At 41.0% G+C, this 15,463-nt stretch overlaps 1 protein-coding gene and 1 long non-coding RNA gene across 2 annotated transcripts in view; one reads left to right on the top strand and one right to left on the bottom strand.

Annotated features, from left to right (window-relative positions):
• The window catches only part of LOC118398987 (tax1-binding protein 1 homolog A-like), a 259,070-nt gene that overhangs the window by 113,891 nt on the left and 129,716 nt on the right, over positions 1-15,463 (bottom strand).
• LOC118394296 (uncharacterized) lies at positions 9,063-11,406 on the top strand. Its single transcript, XR_004827729.2, has 2 exons — positions 9,063-9,661; positions 10,048-11,406. It is a non-coding gene; the product is annotated as an uncharacterized LOC118394296 (long non-coding RNA).

The raw sequence follows: 15,463 nt of genomic DNA, 5'->3' as shown, positions 1-15,463 counted from the left end.
TAGATAGCAGATAGTTAATATACTGCCTGGCAAGTTTGATGTATTAGTAACCAACTAATACCGGTACATACTGCTGTAACGCTATGCGGTTCGTAAGGATAACGTAGCTAACAAATTGTCAGCCATTACTTTATAACATAGCTCAACATTTTCTTAACATTTGTCATAATTTGTATACGTTCTCGTTGGACTTCGACTCTATATTTTACACCATTTTGTCAAATTTGAAAAAACATTGTGGAGCCACACCCATTTTCAGAAGAATTGCATATTAATTTTGTATTTATTTTTACTTTTATTTAACTAGGCAAGCCAGTTAAGAACAAATTCTTATTTACAATGACGGGCTACATTGGCCAAACCCGGACGACGCTGGGCCAATTGTGCACCGCCCTATGAGGCTCCCAATCACGGCCGAATGTGATACAGCCTGGATGTAGTGATACAGCCTTTCAGTGCTCCCAGTGGTGCTATCTACATATCAGCAGCCTCCAGGGCCCAGGCCCAACCCCAGTAATTAGGGGGGTTGGGAAACACGCTATTTGTTCATAGATTGGTATTAGGAGGAGCAGGGTCATTTTAGGGGGTCCATTTTGTGTGCTCTGATAGGGGCTCCACCTCTCCCCTCTCTTTGTTGCTGCCATGATCACTCATGGTCCAGTTACCACTAAAATGCAATCTTCATAAACTAAGAGGCATCTGGATTCAATTTTCAAATCTAAGGATAAAAAAAATATTAAAAACACCACAACACTGATAGACTGGCTGGATATAATTACTGTTGGTTGACCAGGCAGAATTAAACAGAAAACCTCAAAGCCAAACAATAGAAGACTATTACTGTTTGAGATTTAATATGTGACTGGAGAGTTAATGAAGGGTGGGACACGGCTATTGTTCTGAACCGCAATATCTTATCTTCAATGTCCACTGTAGAACTTCTTCTACGTGCTTCTACACCTGCATTGCTTGCTGTTTGGGGTTTTAGGGTGGGTTTCTGTACAGCACTTTGATATATCAGCTGATGTAAGAAGGGCTATATAAATACATTTATTTTGATTTGATTTAGAACTGTAAACAGAAGCCAGCTTGTCCAATTCTTCTCAACTTCTTTTTATTCCTGTTTGCTCCTTTAAAATACTTTGAGCTAATTCCTTAATAAGAATATGATACAAGGCAATGAAGGCACATACTATACCGAACAAAAACATGTAAGGTGTTGGTCCCATGTTTCATGAGCTGAAATAAAATATCCTTGAATTCTTCCATCTCTAACATGTTGTGCACAGATTTGTTTACATCCCTGTTAGTGAGAATTTCTCCTTTTGCCAAGATAATTAATCCGCCTGACAGGTGTGGCATATCAAGAAGTTGATTAAACAGCATGATCATTACACAGGTGCACCTTGTGCTGGGGACACTAAAATGTGCAGTTCTGTCACACAACACAATGCCACAGATGTCTCAAGGTTTGAGGGTGTGTGCAATTGGCATGCTGACTGCAGGAATATCCACCAGAGCTGTTGCCAGATAATTGAATGTTCAGTTCTATACCTTAAGCCGCCTCCAATGTCATCTTAGAGAATTTGGCAGTACCCCCAGCAGGCCTCACAACCGCAGACCTTGGGTAACCACGACAGTGTAGCGTGGTTCGTTCTGTGTTGTGTACTTTTAATTAGGACGCTGACACAACTGGAGGTCTGCTAGTTGAATTATTTTTATTTGCCCTACACACAAAGAGACAACACACAATGTTAGCCCTTGGCGCAGTCATAACTCTCAGGCACCTTGCTAGCCGAAGGTCCAGCAAAAGAGACCAATAAGGGGGTACGAAAATACAGATGACCTGCGATGGGCCAAACCAAAATATACAAAACTTTTACAATCACATGTATGTACAATATTGATATGAAAAAGTGTTTGAACAACGAAGAATAACATTAGCTATGCAGCTGTAATTACATTTTAAAAAACAAACAGAATTATTATTATACAATTATTAACCCTCTTGACCTGGCCTATTTGAATTGGTTCTTGTGTGCAACTTGGTACATAATCTAAGGGAACAACATCACACTGCTACACCAGCCCAGGACCTCCACATACGGATTCTTCACCTATGGGATCGTCTGAGACCAGCTACCCGGACAGCTGATGAAACTGTGTTTGCATAACGGAAGAATTTCAAAAAAAATTGTATTTGTCACTTACACGTGTTTAGCATATGTTATTGTGGGTGTAGTGAAATGCTTGTGCTTCTAGTTCTGGCAGTGCAGCAATGTCAAACAAGTAATATCTAACAATTTCACAACATATATACCCAATACATACAAATCTAAGTAAGGAATGGAATTAAGAATAAATAAATGGATGTCAGAGCGTCATAGACTAAGAAACAGTACAATAGTATAGAATACAGTATATACACATGAGTAATGCAAGAAATGTAAACATTATTAAAGTGACATTATTAAAGTGACTAGTGTCCCATTTATTAAAGTGGCCATTGATTTCAAGTCTGTATGTAGGCAGTGCAGTTGTCGTACGAGGTAGTGATATAGCCCGACAGGATGCTCTCAATTGTGCATCTGTAAAAGTTTGTGGGTTTTAGGTGACAAGCCACATTTCTTCAGCCTCCTGAGGTTGAAGAGGCGCTGTTGCACCTTCTTCACCACACTGTCTGTGTAGGTGGACCGTTTCAGTTTGTCAGTGATGAACTTAAAACTTTCCACCGTCTCTACTGCTGTCCTGTTGATGTGGATAGGGAGGTGCTCCCTCTGCTGTTTCCTGAAGTCCACAATCATCTCCTTTGTTTTGTTGACGTTGAGTGGGAGGTTATTTTCCTGACACCACACTCCCAGAGCCCTCACCTCCTCCCTGTAGGCTGTCTCATTGTTGTTGGTAATCAAGCCTACTACTGTTGTGTCATCTGCAAACTTGATGATTGAGTTGGAGGCGTGCTTGGCCATGCAGTCATGGGTGAACAGGGAGTACAGGAGGGAGCTGAGTACGCACCCTTGTGGGGCCCCATTGTTGAGGATCGGCAAATTGGAGGTGTTGTTTCCTACCTTCACCACCTGGGGGTGGCCCGTCAGGAAGTCCAGGGCCCAATTGCACAGGGCGGGGTTCAGACCCAGAGCCACGAGCTTAATGATGAGCTTGGGAGGTAAAATGGTGTTGAATGCTGAGCAATGGTCAATGTACAGCATTCTTGCATAGGTATTCCTTTTGTCCAGATGGGATAGGGCAGTGGGATGGCGATTGCATCGTCTTTGGACCTATTGGGGCGGTAAGCAAATTGAAGTGGGTCTATGGTGACAGGTAAGATGAAGGTGATATGATCCTTGACTAGTCTTTCAAAGCACTTCATGATGACAGAGGTGAGTGCTACGGGGTGATAGTCCTTTAGTTGAGTTACCTTTGCATTATTGGGTACAGGAACAATGTTTGCCATCTTGAAGCTGTTGGGGACAACAGACTGGGATTAAAGGAGAGATTGAATATGTCCATAAACACACCAGCCAGCTGGTCTGCGCATGCTCTGAGGATGCCGTCTGGGCCAGAAGCCTTGCGAGGCTTGACACGTTTAAAGGTCTTACTCATGTCCGTTATTGAGAAAGAGAGCCCATTTCTGCACAAACTCTCAGAAACCGTTTCAAGGAAGCCCATCTTCGTGTTCGTCATCCACACCAGGGGTCTTGACCTAACTCACCTTCGATGGCCACTGGTACACTGGAGAAGTGTGCTCTTCACGGATGAATCCCGGTTTCAACTGTATCGGCCGATGCCGTCATGTGGATGAGTGGTTTGCTGATGTCAACGTTGTAAACACAGTGCCCCATGGTGGCGGTGGGGTTATGGTATGGTCAGGCATAAACTACAGACAGCAAACACAATATGATTTTATTGATTGTAATTTCAATGCACAGAGATACCGTGACGTAATTCTGAGGCCCATTGTCCTGCCATTCTTCCACCTCCATCACCTCATGTTTCCGCATGGTAATGCACAGCCCCATGTCGCAAGGATCTGTACACAATTCCTGGAAGCTGAAAATGTCCCAGTTCTTCCATGGCCTGCATACTCAACAGACATGTCACCCATTGAGCATGTTCAGGATGCTCTGGATGGACGTGTTCCAGTTCCCGCCAATATCCAGCATCTTCGCGCAGCCATTGAAGAGGATTGAGACAGCATTCCACAGACCACAATCAATAGCCTGACCAACTTTATGCAAAGGAAATGTCGCACTGCATGAAGCAAATGAGGCAAATGGTGGTCACAACATGGTGGTCACAACATATACTGACTGGTTTTCTGATCCATGCCCATACCTTTAAAAAAATATATATATCTGTGACAAGCAGATGCATATATGTATTTGAAGTCATGTGAAATCTATAGATTAGAGCATAATGGATTTATTTCAAATGACTACCAATTTCAAATGACTACCTTATATGAACTGTAACTCAAATTGTTTCATGTTGCCTTTATATTTGTGTTCAGTGTAAATACTGCACTCTGACTCATTTGCTAGATTCATAATAGTGTTGTTGGACAAAGCAAGGAAAGTGAACTTCAAAATGTGATGTAGTTTTATTGGAATTTGAAGCTGTTGTTGGTCATTAATGAATCTACTAGCTTCTGACATGACTTATTGCATCTACAGTGCATTCTGAAAGTACTCAGACCACTTGACTTTTTCCACATTTTGTTACGTTACAGCTGTTAGAATATTTTCAGATAAATACACAACTCAGAGGACTTAAGGTCAAGAGGGAATTAATGATCAATGGAAATAGTTGTTTCATTGTAATGGGGAACTGAAGATTAATGGGTCAGGGACACGGGAGGAATTCTAGTCTGGGACTCATAGTTATATGTGGCATGTTCTCATTGGTTTGAGTTGTCTATACATTAAGCCTGAAACTGGATACTTATTATTTGGCCATTGGCCCAGGTTTACTGCAAGGAATTCTAATAGGTCAACCATAGGCTAGGCTTGGGTATACAGTGGGGCAAAAAAGTATTTAGTCAGCCACCAATCGTGCATGTTCGCCCACTTAAATATGAGAGGCCTGTATTTTTCATCATAGGTACACTTCAACCATGACAGACAAAATGCGAAAAGAAAATCCAGAAAATCACATTGTAGGATTTTTTATGAATTTATTTGCAAATTATGGTGGAAAATAAGTATTTGGTCACCTACAAACAAGCAAGATTTCTGGCTCTCACAGACCTGTAACTTCTTCTTTAAGGGGCTCCTCTGTCCTCCACTCGTTACCTGTATTAATGGCACCTGTTTGAACTTGTTATCAGTATAAAAGACACCTGTCTACAACCTCAAACAGTCACACTCCAAACTCCACTATGGCCAAGACCAAAGATCTGTCAAAGGACACCAGAAACAAAATTGTAGACCTGCACCAGGCTGGGAAGACTGAATCTGCAATAGGTAAGCAGCTTGGTTTGAAGAAATCAACTGTGGGAGCAATTATAAGGAAATGGTAGTTCCTGTTTTAAACAGGATATTTTGTCAGGACAAGATGCTAGAATATGCATATAATGACAGGTTTGGATAGAAAACACTCTAACTGTTCCAAAACTGTAAAGATATTGTCTGTGAGTATAAAAAAAACTGATGTTGCAGGCGAAAGCCTGAGAAAAATCCAATCCGGAAGTGCCCCAGGTTTTGAAAGCGCTGCGTGCCAATAAATCCCCATTGCCCTGTGAATGTGCTATGAACCAGCATACGCTTTCTATGTATTCCCCAAGGTGTCTACAGCATTGTGACGTAGTTTTACGCATTTATGTTGAAGAATGCCCATAGGGGGCTACATTGCGCAAGTGGTCACATGATGCTCCTGGAGAGAAAATCTCGCATAAAGTACAGAGGTAGCCATTATTCCAATCGCTTCTACTGAGAAACCAATTGTCCCGGTGGATATATTATCGAATAGATATTTGAAAAACACCTTGAGGATTGATTGTAAACAACGTTTGCCATGTTTCTGTCGATATTATGGAGCTAATTTGGAATATTTTTCGGTGTTGTCGTGACGGCAATTTCCGGGCGACTTCTCAGCCAAACCTGAAGAACAAACGAGCTATTTCGCCTACAAAAATAATATTTTGGGAATGAATGAACTTTGGCTATTTACCTGGGAGTCTCGTGAGTGAAAACATCCGAAGTTCATCAAAGGTAAAGGATTTAATTTGATTGCTTTTCTGATTTTCGTGACAATGTTGCCTGCTGCTAGCAAGGCATAATGCTATGCTAGGCTATCAATAAACACACAAATGCTTGTCTAGCTTTGGCTGTAAAGCATATTTTGAAAATCTGAGATGACAGGGTGATTAACAAAAGGCTAAGCTGTGTTCCAATATATTTCACTTGTGATTTTCATGAATAGGAATATTTTCTAGGAAGATATATGTCCGTTGCGTTATGCTAATTAGTGTCAGATGATGACAACGGTCCCGTTCGCGGGATGGGGTGTCACTAGAGGCAAGAGAGCATTTGGATGATCCAGAAGAAGATTGGGAGTATGTCAGATGAAACCAAAATATAACTTTTTGGTAAAAACTCAACTTGTCGTGTTTGGAGGACAAAGAATGCTGAGTTGCTTCCAAAGAACCCCATACCTACTGTGAAGCATGGGGGTGGAAATATCATGCTTTGGGGCTGTTTTTCTGCAAAGGGACCAGGACGACTGATCCGTGTAAAGGAAAGAAGGAATGGGGCCATGTATCGTGAGATTTTGAGTGAAAACCTCCTTCCATCAGCAAGGGCATTGAAGATTAAACGTGGCTGGGTCTTTCAGCATGACAATGATCCCAAACACACCGCCCGGGCAATGAAGGAGTGGCTTCGTAAGAAGCATTTCAAGGTCCTGGAGTGGCCTAGCCAGTCTCCAGATCTCAACCCCATAGAAAATATTTGGGGGGAGTTGAAAGTCCGTGTTGCCCAGCAACAGCCCCAAAACATCACTGCTCTAGAGGAGATCTGCATGGAGGAATGGGCAAAAATACCAGCAACCGTGTGTGAAAACCTTGTGAAGACTTACAGAAAATGTTTGACCTCTGCCATTGCCAACAAAGGGTATATAACAAAGTATTGAGAAACTTTTGTTATTGACCAAATACTTATTTTCCACCATAATTTGCAAATAAATTCATAAAAAATCCTACAATGTGATTTCCTGGATTTTTTTTCCCTCATTTTGTCTGTCATAGTTGAAGTGTACCTATGATGAAAATTACAGGCCTCTCATCTTTTTAAGTGGGAGAACTTGCATAATTGGTGGCTGACTAAATACTTTTTTGCCCCACTGTATATATATATATACATAGACCGGCACCAGAGGCCGCAGTTCTATCCTACCGAAAAAGCATAAAACCCGCCAGATCTATGTTATTAATGTCCGTCATTCAGCCAAGACTCGGTGAAACATAAGATATGACCATTTTTAATGTCCTGATGGTAGGATATACGTGATCATAGTTTGTCTATTTTATTATCGATTGATTGTATGTTGGCTAATAGGACCGATGGTAAAGGAAGAACGTGACGGATCGTTCCAACCCCCCCGGATCTTCATCCTCGACCTCCGTCTCTTTCTCTTGCGAATAACAGGGATGATGGCCTTGTCGGGCATATGAAGTAAATCCTTCCCGTCCGACTCGAAAAAGTATTCCTCCAGTATGGGGTGAGTAATCTCTGTCCTGATATCTAGAAGCTCTTTTCAGTCATAAGACACGATGGCAGAAACATTATGTACAAAATAAGTTGAGAAAAAAAAGTGCACAATTGGTTACGGGATCATAACGGCAGCCATCACATTCGGCGCCAATTCTGTTGTGTGGACCTCTATGAATCATTACGTAAATAGGAACAATTTACTGTAGCTAGGGACAGTTAGCTGCTTGCACATACAATAAATATTTGTACAACTTTCTACAAATTATTTTGCCATTGTAAATGCTCAAAAACATGATGGTTCTTATCACACTAAAAGCGATCTTGATGATTAAATTATTTGTGTTGCTCCTTCCTTCACAGGTCCTCTGCTTGCCATACTAGAGAGACACACTCTGTTTCCGTCCTCAACTGTTATACACCACTGTTGCGCCTACAGTCATGTTGATTTCCGACTGGGTGTCTTTGGACTACATGCCATGGGCTGACTGACCTGAACAGAAATACAATATTCATCACTTTCCTCATATTGGACTACTCTGATTAGTTATGAGGTCACAGGAAATAGACTCATTACTCATAAATCATTGCAGCTCACTTGACTGCATCTGACAGTGGATAGCAAAGCTCTCTGCTGTTTCACCATTTGAAATTAAACAACAAAAAGGTAAATTACCATTGTTTTACGCTTCGAACACACCGACTGCGTGGTTGCATCCCTGCTGCATAACATTTTGCGCAGCTAGGCAATTATACTGATGCAGGTACCTTTTGCAAATGGTCGCATGCAGTTGGACACATGGAGGAGAGAATAATTTTAGCAGTATCCTCAAAACCGTTTCTTTTTGACACAACTGCTGACAGCTACAGGGACATAAACACAAAAAATGCTGCTTGGAGACAATTGTCCACGATAGTAGGATTGCCAGGTCAGTTTAGTAGTGAGCTTGTGCTAGATGTGCCTAGTTAGCTAGCTAGCTAACCTAGCCAATGAGGTGTGTGTGAAAGAAATAGTCAAATAAATTATGCTAGTTACTACCCCTGATAACTTTACCATATAATCATGTTTGAAAGAGTGAGAGTATGTATGCTATATAAATAGTAATAGAAATGGTAGATACTACTGTACCCCTGATAATTTGGTCAGATAACCATGTTTGTGTGTACAGTAGGTGACATGTCCATGATAGTTATCTAATAACTATAGTTATTAGATAACTAATGGTTTGGCTTATCATGTTCATGTCTATGTAGAAGAAGACTGTAGGAGGAAGTGGAGAGGACTCAAGGACAGGTATCAGAGAGAGAGAAGGGCAGAGAAAGAGAAGAAGAGGACTGGGTCAGCAGCTTCAGGCCAGCAGCCTTGGCGCCTCTGCCACATTCTTTCTTTTCTGGATCCATTTATTGTGCCTAGGGAAACGAGTGGCAATTTTACAGCCAGACCCTCTACTACGTCATCCACAAGTTTTGTTGCCACCGGTGCATCAAGACCCTCAACGTCACCTACAAATGCGACCATCACCTCCACCGGTGGAGTGAGACCCTCTACAACATCATCCACGAGTATGACCACTACCGGTGCAGCCATGGAAGATGATGAAATGGAGGAAGCACCTCTGGATCCAGGACCACCTGAGATTATTATGAACCTCACGGAAGTGACCACCTCGTTGAACAGGATGTGGCCGTGGAGAGAAACCGAGAGAGAAACTAAGAGGAACGTCACACCAGGCGTCATCGGAGGTACCAGCCCCCAGATCCACTCAACTCATTTCAGCAGAGGCTCCTCCAAGCCGTCGAGAGGGATGCAGCCCAACCTGATGCCCACAGGAAGGAGGATGAAGAGACCCTCTTTGCCATGAGCCTGGTGCCAACACTGAAGAGGCTGCCTCAGCAAAGAAAAGCAGCAGTCAAGGTTAAAATGTATCAACTGCTTTTCGAAGCCGAGTTCAATGGTACGTTTTTTTTTCTCTCCACATCACAGGTAGTGTCATAATTGTGCGACAGTGAAGTAAAGTAGGTCATTTTTACAGTATAGTCATGTTGGTTAATTGGTATTTCAGATCAAAGTATTAATGAGGCAAATGTATAGCTGTTGTTTCTGGGTTAGAAAATATCCTAAAATAGTTTGCTGTCGAAATATCTGCCTGTCATATTTATCTTTTGATCTGAAATACAAATTCCATGAGTAAACAGCAAGTATTACCAACTTTACCACACTGTTCCTATATTTATGCCACTAACTACACTATGCAAGCAGTATTTAGTTAACATAAATCTCACCTTTTATGGTGTCATATTATGTTAAGCTTGTATGTGTTGTTTTTCTCTTCCCTTTCAGAAATGGAGTCAATTTAGCTGACCAGCTCACAGGAAGGACAGGAAGAGGAGAGGAGTTGTCTGGTTGTTGTTTTGACCTCCCTCATTGTACCTTTCTTTTCACACACGTCAGTTCCGTTTAAATTCAGTCAATTCATAAAGTAATTTGTTTATCAAGTCTTAGGAGAGCATTCATTATGTATACATAGATTTCTGAATTGAAACTCATACGGAGTTTTCACAGATGCTCTTGGTCTCTTACGAGACTAAAGGTCAATATATTTCTTTAATTTAAAGCCACTTGAAAACCAGGGTGTTGAAACTTCACAAAAAGTTATGTTCCATCGACTGGTCCGTGACGTCCAGGGGCCATTTGTTTGTTTAGCTGTGTTATGGCTACATATTATTCCCTTTTTCTCAGAGACACACACCTCTTCGTACCTCAGATCTCCAGTGCCATGCCCTCTCTCTTTATGGCCATGTCTGAAGTTCCTCTACTACGTCTAGGCTTTATGAGTAGTCCCTGTATCGGTCTGCAGTTGTGCCAAAAATACATGCTCTTGCTGTTCTCTTACAGATTACAGGCTACACATTCATAAAAAATAAATAATAATTTACACGCACGCACAATAGTTTTATTTTAAAAAACATTTTTACAACACACATACCTGTCATGTTCTTTCCTGTACTTGAATAGTTATTACATTATAATGTTTTCATAGTCAGTTGTTTCAGTTGATTATTAATGTCTAATTTAGACTTCATCTGCTTATTTCTTCCCTACACCTTTGCTGATCTAAGACAAGATGAAAGTAAAAACATCCAGCGTAGGGCTTCATGAGGTTGGGTCTTATCGCCAACGAAGACGTGGGGAACAGGTCCCAGGTCTTCAGCCCCAGGGAGTGATGCAGGTGGTGGAATATCCAGGGTGCCATCCTGAAGTGCCTGGCCAAAGGCAGTCTCGGAGGGTCACGCCATCACTTCCCTTGCCGTAAGCACCAACATCGACAACATGGAAACAGTAGATGGCATCTACTACAGCCAAGAGTACAACTGAATATGTACCCTTGTAGTTGTAGAACCGCGAACCTGAGCACGGTGGAGCCTGGATTACTACATGTTTCCCGTCAATGGAGCCAAGACAATTGGGGAAATTCCACCTCTCCAGGAACTCAGCAGCGATGGCCCTCCAGTCTTCCTCCTTGGGGACAGGCATGTTTTCACCAACCAGACTGTCAGGATTTGGCCAGGGTTGTTCTGGTTTTTGGTCACTAGATGCCCCCATTGTGCCTTTTGACCTTTTGTTTTCCCTTGATCCCCATTATTATTTGCACCTGTGCCTCGTTTTCCCTGATTGTATTTAAACCCTTTGTTTTCCTCAGTCCTTTGCTCTGTGTTTGTATGTTAGCACCCAGCCCTAGTACTCTTGTTGATCCCAGTGGTCTCTCTTGTGGAATTCAGTTTTTTGTTCTTGTTTGTTTTTGAGTATTTTATTTTTTAGGCTTTTTGTGCTATACCTTCCACCTTGTGGACCTTTTTGTCTTGGAGGATTACCTTTGTTCTTGTGGAATTCCTTTTGAGGTTGTGGAGTTACATGTTTTCCTGAAGAACTTCACTTTTTACTTCATTAAATACACCGTCTCAAGTAATGCTGCCTCATCTTCTGGGTTCTGCCAACTATTCGTGGCTCAGTTGGTTAAGTGACTGTTTCTCACTCCGGAGACCCGGGTTCGTAACCGGGTCCTGACACAGACAGTCCAAAATGTGCCACAGAGGGGACAATGCCTGCCACCGTGGACCGTCCAACTCGGAAGCTGAATCCTATGGTCCTGTAGGAGTCCCCTGTCGCCAAGAATCTAAAATATAATTCAAAATAATGATCAATATTGTATATAACTTGAATTCCACCCACATATTATATCTACTCATATAGCTACCTCATTACTGTTTATTATGCTTTACTAATTATATTGTAATACTCATCAACCATCATTAACAATGCCTTGAAACAGTACAATTCAGTCTATGACTATATCAATAAACTAGTCCAGGCCAACTCTACTCTTAGAAAGAATGGTACTATCTACTTAAAAGGGTTCTCTGGCTGTCCCCATAGGAGATCCCTTTTAGGTTCCAGGTAGTACCCCTTTTGGTTCCAAGTAGAACCCTATTGGGTTCCATGTATTAAGTATTATACCTGGAACCAAAAATGGTTATCCTATGGGGAAAGCAGAAGGACACTTTTGGAACCTTTTTCTCTAAGAGTGTATGTGAGTCCAATAAGAATGTAATGAATGACTGTAACTGTCTTGAACAACAATGGGTCCTGGAGAAGACTAGCCTACCTTCATCAGGGCAGAAGGTGCCTTTCTTTTCATTTGGTAACATTGCATAATTAAAAAAGCCAACTTTGGGAAAAGTTATAGTCCCAATGAACATTCTGTAAAAGTACATCTGATGTCAAATAGGGACTATTAACTAGAGCCCTTTAGCTAGCTAGGTTGCACATACAAACAATGTATCAAATATAAATCAATTATGATATCAAAGGCTTTAAAAATGTACCTTACCGGAGACAAATCGCCAGGCGTTCAACTGGGCTGATGGACGACCAGTAGTTGTTATCCATCCGGGTGATCCTGGCTCCAACCATCTGGAGCAGGTGATCGAACTGGCTTCGGTCCAAACTAAAGTAACTTCGGAATTCCTCTCAAAACAGTCGAAGCTCTTGAATTAGACAGTGGAACTCCCCTGCCTGCTTTCTGGACTTTAACCATCTCTGGACCCACACAGACCTGCGCTTTCGGCGGGGCTGGTCCCGGCCCAACAGTGCGATCAAGACCACCTTCCTCAACGTTGGTCTCATTGTTGAAATAGCCTACTCCGCTATCTTGACTTTATTATTGCATTTTGGAGGGAAATTATATTATAGGCTCTCACAATTTGTGGATGTCATCGAATAAATAATATACTTGGCAAATAAATGTATAAAAAATGTGAAGAAATTATGCAATCAAACTTTTTATGTAATCGCACATTTTTAATGAATATGTGTGCAAAAAAAATCAACATTCATATTTTGCTACTTTCTGTCAAGTCTACGCATACAATTTGATGCATACGTTCGATAAATCGAACGTATGCTCCACACAGAACGCACTGCAACTGCCTCTGCTACGCAATGCTGCAAGGCAAATGCAGCGTTCCATTGGAAATGAATGTACTTCTGGTGTATCGAAACGCAAAAACACAGTCGGTGTGTTCGAAGCGTACACTTCCGACATATCGCAGCAAGAGTAGTATTCTACCCGACTCATATAAACAACATCTTTGAGTGTTTCATTGATAAATGTAGCTTTGTAAGATTGCAGGTTTTTTCAAGTAAAAAAAAAAATACAGACATGCATGATCCTTTAAATATTTTAATGGAACATAAATCTCACTGCTTGGTATTTTTATATAGTGATTGTGAAAGAGATATTTGTAATGTACTTTTGTGTGTTCATTGAAATCAAATTTGTTTACATTGGACTAGTTCATAAGATTTTAGTGTCTTCACTTTTTTGTGCAATCACCTCCACGTAATACAGCCAGCGTTTCCATTCTTGGCTATCTACCTCTGCAGCCTTTATCTAAACTTTTTTATATTTTTTATATATTACTTTCAGTTATTTGTATTGCTACTCTCTTCACATGGAGATGTTAGTTATGGGATGATGATTCAAATTTGGCAACAGGTGCTTGAATAGTTGGGATTAAATAAGTATTGTTACGGTAATACAAAATGTAAATTATCGGTCCCACATTAAACCAAGTACAATCACTACCAAGCACTACATTCAGAAATAATTTGTGTACCGCATATGGTTCTAAACTATTTGTGAACTATTTATGTAGTGTTTATAAAGCCTTTATGAATGCTAATAAAAATATAAATACTAGTATTATTAATAGACTTATATTTGTTTGGGGAGTTAAGTGAGCTAGCAAGTGTATTATGGCATTTAGGTGTTATGGATAATAGCTCTGGAGGAGAAGTCGAGCCATAACAAAGTAAACACTGTTGCCTCCAATACGATTGCACTGTTTATATATTGACTGCAAAACAAATAAGCAGATGTAAGTAGATGCAAACGTCCAATCTGGAGTATCATGTGTCATCTGCTGCATACATGAGTTGCAGTCCAAACACTTAAAAGACACGCCCTATCCCCTCAGCCCTCAAATTAAGTGGAGAATTCTGATGACGTGTCATGTTGTCTGACGAGTATACACTTGCAGGGCAATGGGCGAGGTAGGAAGGAATTATTTTTAAATGTACCACCCTTGGCCGGAAATTCATCCCGAGATTATTGTGTTTTCAGCCACCGGTAGCTTGTGGGTGCTTTATATGCGCTACAGTCAATTATGAGTGCATGTCTACTTATATTAAATATATCATTATTAATAAATGCCTACTGTATGATAGCATTCTGGAAAATGTTTTATTTCTACAATTTCCAAAAGATAACCAAACAAACATATTTACTTTTTCGAGACGTGTTTGAGACGTCATGTACATTAGTAACACTATTTGTAACTTATTTGCATTCATTTTAATGTTGTTTTTAATTTTTTGCTGACTTTTCTTAGCGGATGTACAATCGTCGCAAATTGAATTATGGGTAGTTTCAGGCCCCAGAGTGAACATAATTGTACACTCGCAAGCCGACTAAAAACGAGGGCCAAGGAGTTTACGTTGTAAACTTCCCTTGCTTGGCTAATAATTTGGACCACCCTCCAAGATGGTGACAGGGATTCCCTCAAGGGCATAAGGCGAGGATAAGTGGACTGTGTGTCTTGTAAGTGTTTGGACCCTACCATGGAGTGTGTCTGAAAGTGGATGTGTCAACAGAAGTGGGTGTATGGAAAGAGAATCAGCTAATTGGGCAGATTTGTTGCCACTCAAGACTGTTTTATGTGTCTGGGCTGCACGACAAGTACATTGTTGACAACTATAGCATTTTAGCTAAGCCTTTTCCTAACCTGATGCTCATTCTCCTAACCTGCCACATTAATGATCCAAACATGCTCCACATTTTAGCAAAGGTTAACCCCTTTCCAAACCGTAACCTCATTCTCCTAACCTGCCACGTTAATTCTCCTAACCTGCTATGTTAATTCTCCTAATCGGTTACATTCTTCTTTGAGATTTGGTTGGCGGATCGCATCAAACTTTTAGGTGCATACACCGCCACCTACTGTACTGGTGTGTGAGGCCATTCACGGCATAACTACAATTTTTTTTTTTATATGGTAATACAAAATCCCCCATTCAACTATTAACCCTCTCAAAACAAATTCAACACCACCCCATTCCACTACTTAATTATATCTAGTCCTACTCCAGACCAACAGTCTGTTAAGAAGTCAATCTTAGCAATCCCAAGTACTTCTTT

The sequence above is a fragment of the Oncorhynchus keta genome, chromosome 20 (genome assembly GCF_023373465.1).
Source record: "Oncorhynchus keta strain PuntledgeMale-10-30-2019 chromosome 20, Oket_V2, whole genome shotgun sequence".
In the NCBI taxonomy this organism is placed as follows: domain Eukaryota; kingdom Metazoa; phylum Chordata; class Actinopteri; order Salmoniformes; family Salmonidae; genus Oncorhynchus; species Oncorhynchus keta.
Note: the sequence above shows the minus strand (reverse complement) of the source record. Positions and strands in the feature narration are given on the sequence as shown.